Below are 5765 nucleotides of genomic sequence, written 5' to 3'. Positions count from 1 at the left end.
TGTTGTCATCTTGTCTAATATGGGAAATCCCAATATTAAACGATTTCTTTCTTAGGGTCTGGAAGATTTTCTCACAATCTTCTAATTGAAACAGGAAATACCCACAGGAGTGGTAACTTAAATGCAAAGGCTTGGGTTCTGATATTTCCTGTCAGTTTCCTAATTATGTGATTTAGGGATATCACTCCCTTTGAGTCTGCTTTTCTTAGATGTCATCTGCTGCCCTCTTTCATAGGTTGTTGCTTTTTTTTTTTTTTTTTTTGAGACAGAGCTCTGTTGTCCAGACTGGAGTGCAGTGGCGCAGCGTCAGCTCACCGCAACCTCCACCTCCTGGGTTCGAGTGATTCTTATGCCTCAGCCTCCCAATTTGCTGGGATTATGACGTGCACCACCACACCAGGCTAATTTTTGTATTTTTAGTAGACATGAGGTTTTTGCCATGTTGGCCAGGCTGTTCCTGAACTCCTGGTCTCAAGTGATCTGCCCACCTCAGCCTCTCAAAAGTGCTGGGATTACAGGCGTCAGCCACTGTGTCTGGCCTGGGTTCTTATATCTCATGTCCTTCAGTAGCACCCATCTGTGGCATCAGCAGCTCAGGCCTGGCTTGACTCTCTTCTCTTCTTTCCTCAGCAGGGAGGGCTCTGCCTCAACTCCCTCCAGGGTGCAGCAGCAACTGTAACAGCAGGGAGTTAAGGCAGAAACAAATAGAATATGCCTTAAAAAGCTGATTAAAGACAAAATGAAAGCTGGTAAAAAAAACAAAAACAAAAACAAAAACAAAAAACTGGCCAAGGCTATTAAAATTGTTGAATTCACTATGAGTTATTATAAACTCTATAAAGAAGTAATCTAGTGAGTTAGCCATTAAATAAATAGGCTTGAAACCACCTCCCTGGGCCTTGATCTATAAAATGAAAACATAATAGCATCAATCTCATAGGGAAGTTCTAAGAATTAGATCTTTGAACAATGCCTGGTACTTGGAAAATACGCTACTATTGCTATTCCTAGGACCAGCAGGCACTATGATAGTTTGCTTCAATAACCTTCACAATACCTCAAGGATGTTAATTATTTTGCTCAAGATCACAAAGTTCTGACATATATCAGACTCCAAAGCCCATAAGTTAAAACACACACACACACACACACACACACACACACACCCTTTACTGCGAAACGTTAACACCAATAAAGTGCATGATGCTGCTCAGAGGCCTGAAGAAAAAAAGTGTATGAAACATACAGATTCATGAATAATTAGAATGCAAACATCCATGGAATCACCATTTGACTAAAAATAAAAACTCTGGCCATCCTGTGTCCCTTCCACCTTCCATACCACACGTCTGTCTCTCTCCTCTTTGAGCTTACCACTAGCCTGACTTGTGTGGAAATGTTGCTAGCTTTTCTTTTGTGTCCCATGTGGAATCATACTGTTATTTTTGTCTGGCTTCTTTGGTCAACATTATGTTTTTAAGATTCATCTATGTAGCACTGGTTAACTTTGTATAGAAATACACAATTATTGCATTATTTCTCACAGGGTCTGGAGCAACATCTATAGTCAAACATACTGATATTTCCATAGGAAGCATGGTCAATAAAAACTACGTGTAGCCTCATGTTCAGGTTTTGCCTCCAAATGAATTTTGTCTCAAACATGAATCTACGTTTGGGACTTCCTGACACCTGAGATATCAACAATCAGTATATTCCTCTTCCAGTGGACTTTTAAGAAACTTAATTCCTGAAAAAAAATTCAATATTTAAAGCAAACAAGCTTCAAAAATGTTCAAACCACCCTTTCTCACCTTGCAAACTTACATATTCTTGTCTCCTGTCTCAGAGGATGTTTTCTTTTCCAAGGTCAACTGGTTCTTCAGGGCCTTCCATCTCATTCACTCCCATCTTCTCTGGAGCCTTGGTACAAGTCATCATCCCCTCTCCAGTATCTTCAACATTTCCATTGGCCCTTCCGGGTTTTTTTTTTTTTTAAAGCCCCCCAGCCCAGTCCCTTGTAGTTATCCCTATTTCCTCTCCTTCCTTTCTAAGCAAGTTTAAAAAAAAAAATTTTGAGCCAGGGTCTTGATCTGTTGCCCAGGCTGGAGTGCATTGGCACAATCACTGCTCACTGTGGCCTCAAATTCCTGAGCTCAAGCAACCCACCCACCTCAGCCTCCCAAAGGGCTGGGATTACAGGCATGAGCCACTGTGCCCAGCCACAAGCTTCTTAAGAGTAGCCCTCACTACTCCACTTTCTCACCTCCCACTTACTCCTCAATTCATTAGCATTCTGCTTTCCCCTACCATGGTTCCTTTGAAATTGCCTGGCAAAGGACCATCATATTGCAAAATACTGTGGACACATCTCAATCACCTTTCTCACACTCTGCTGTATTTGGTATTGTTAACCATTCCTCTCCTTGAATCTTCTCTCCTGTGGATTTATTGTTGTTGTTCCTGTTTTCCAACTTTCTTGGAGTTTTATCTATTGCCTTGACCTCTCACTGGAGCTTCAGAATACATGTACATGGACAGATTTCCAAATCCAACTTTCCAGTAACTCGAGACACATCTAATTGTGCTCAAATTTCTTAGTCACCTCTCTTGGGCCTAGGCCTCCTCCTGCATTCCTTATCAGTGAATAGTTACTATCTACCAGATAATCTAACTAGAAACCCGGTAGTGATGCCATACTCTTACCCTGCCTCCAAATCGATCCCCAATTCCTGCCTTTACTTAAATAAGTTCAAAATAGGAGGAAGATAATTCTCTTATCAGTTGAGCACTTTTTTTGTTTGTTTTAAGACAGTCTCAGCCGGGTGCGGTGGCTCACGCCTGTAATCCCAGCACTTTGGGAGGCCAAGATGGGCGGATCACCTGAGGTCATGAGTTCAAGACCAGCCTGGCCAACATGGTGAAACCCCGTCTCTACTAAAAATACAAAATTAGCCAGGTGTAGTGGCATGCGCCTGTAATTCCAACTACTCTGGAGGCTGAGGCAGGAGAATCACTTGAACCTGGGAGGCGGAGTTTGCAGGGTTGCAGCAAGCTGAGATTGCACCATTGCACTCCAGCCTGGGCAACAAGGGCGAAACTCCGTCTCAAAAAAAAAAAAAAAAAAAAAAAAAAAAGGCCGGGCGCGGTGGCTCACGCCTGTAATCCCAGCACTTTGGGAGGCCGAGGCAGGTGGATCACAAGGTCATGAGATCAAGACCATTCCGGCTAACACAGTGAAACCCCATCTCTACTAAAAATACAAAAAAATTAGCCGGGCATTGTAGCGGGCGCCTGTAGTTCCAGCTACTCGGGAGGCTGAGGCAGGAGAATGGCATGAACCTGGGAGGTGTAGCTTGCAGTGAGCTAATATTGCACCACTGCACTCCAGCCTGGGCGACAAAGCAAGACTCCATCTCAAAAAAAAAAAAAAAAAAAAAAACCAGTCTCGCTATGTTGCTCAGGCTGAAGGGCAATGGCTATTCAGAGGCATGCACATTGCACACTACAGCCTCAAACTCCCAGGCTCAAGCAATCCTTCTGCCTCAGCTTCCAAGTGCCACTGGTGTGCATGACCACACCCGGTTTTAGTTGAGCAAGTACTGAGCACCTTATATATATGTTAAACATACTAGAATTCATCCTGGTGTAGATATTAAACTCCCTTTTAGAAAAATGTATGCATAGTGAATGATATATTTACATTTAGGTCAAAATGCTTTTGAAGAAATCACTATAGAGTATTAAAGTGTATCAGGAATCATAAATAGGTATTACTAAGTTGGCATGTCAAAGGTTAGCTTTATACCCTTAATAGGAAAGTAGCCTCAAATTCATCCTAAGTTTTGGCAACCAGCCTCCAAGGTGGCCCCGATGATTCTCACTTCATGGTATTCTAGCCCTGGGTAGTCTCCTCCCATACTGAAGAGGGTTGACCTGTGTGGTCAATGAGATACTGTGGAAATGGAGGCTTCCTATTCACTTTGTAGGGGAAGCCAGCTACATGAAAATATTCAGTATATGCAGAAGTCCACTTGCCTAGGAACTGAGGTGTAGTCATGCACGTGAGCCACCTTGAAAGCAAATCCTGCAACCCTCGTCAAGCCTTCAGATTAGTTTTTATTTTATTTTATTTTTTTGAAGACATGGTCTTCCTCTGTCACCCAGGCTGGAGTGCAGTGGCACAACCACAGCTCACTGAAGCCTCAATCTGTCAATCTGCTGGGCTCAAGCAGTCCTCCCGCCTGAGCCTCCCGAGCAGCTGGGACTACAAGCGTGTGCCACCATGCCTGGCTAATTTTTAAATTTTTTTGTAGAGACGGGGTCTCACTATTGTTGCCCAGGCTGGTCTTGAACTCCTGAGCTCAAGCGATTCTCCTACCTTGGCCTCCCAAAGTGCTGGGATTACAGATGTTAGTCACCGCACCCAGCCTGCAACCTCTTAAGAGTCAGAAACACTCAGCTAAGCCACTCTTGGATTCTTCACCCAGAGTAATTGTAGAGGATAATAAATGTTTGCTTTAAGCTGCTAAGTTTTAGGGGGGTAATTTGTTATGCAATAGGTAATGCATAAAAACCTGTCCAATATAACTCATGGAAATTTTGTCTTGCCATTTCATCTATTGGGGTGGGAAAAGATTGAAGGACTCTTAATTGTGAACAGTCAAAAGGTTGAAAATATGTTATAAGAAGCTGCTTTGAAGAGCAGCTCATAAATCAATCTTTGTAGGAAAGCTGACAATTTCCAAGTATGGGGTACAGAAGTTGGGCCTTAGGGTATACTAGGTAATTCATTTTCTTAAAACTGAGGACCAGACCAGGTACTCTGTACCTCCAGTAAAGATCAATGATCACAAGGGAGAGTCACACAGGAACTAATGGAAGAAGAAAACCCCAAACTCAGACTCCTGCTGCTCCCCTCTCCTTATTACTCGTCACATGCTTAGTTTTTTAGACCATTTCTGCCAAAGTAAACAACAGTAAATAACAGCTCAACTTACCTTTACATCTGTATTTCCTACTCCTTTCATTTCAGGCACCCATGAGTCAAACCAAACAGAACCAACCACCAGTCAAGAGAATTATGCCTTCTTAAAAACTAATCTATACCTCCTACCATACACCTATTTTTTATACAAATCACATTGTATTACACTTCAAATATCTCACTTGACTTCTAATTGTGAAGGCAGGGTCATGTTTTATGTTTTTGTATACCTGAGGCTTAACACAGCACCTAGGCATATTTCAGTAAATATAGCTGGTATACGTCCTGCCATTTGACTTCTGTATTTTAGTTCCTTCTGCTTTATTATCTTAGAACACGCCCTTCTCATATACCTCTGTATCTAGAATCCTGGCTTACTTCAAGTATCATCCCAAAGAAATATTCTAATTTCTACTACCACCTACCCCCATTGTCATCCTACCTCATATAAAACAGAAGTAATCCCTACCTCATCTGAACCCCCACAGAATCTAGATCTCCTACATTACATCTTAGTTGAATGAATAAAGAGATTGAGTTCAGGACTCCAGTCTCCTGGAAGTCTTCCTTGAATCTGCCCTCCTTTGTTCTATCCCAACATGCACTACAATGTATTAAATCATTTGTGTGCATCCTCCACCAGCATACCCTTCCTTCTCTGATGGCACCTAGAAATGATCAACATGCTTGCAGAACACTATCAAAAACAGTGTTACCTGACTGACAGTATGGCCACTCTCACCTTAGAAATGCCTCTTTCAACTAAAAATGAATATTC

Source organism: Pongo pygmaeus, chromosome 1 (genome assembly GCF_028885625.2).
Source record: "Pongo pygmaeus isolate AG05252 chromosome 1, NHGRI_mPonPyg2-v2.0_pri, whole genome shotgun sequence".
Taxonomy (NCBI): Eukaryota; Metazoa; Chordata; class Mammalia; order Primates; family Hominidae; genus Pongo; species Pongo pygmaeus.
The sequence above is the reverse complement of the archived record's forward strand: the minus strand, read 5'-3'. Positions refer to the sequence as shown.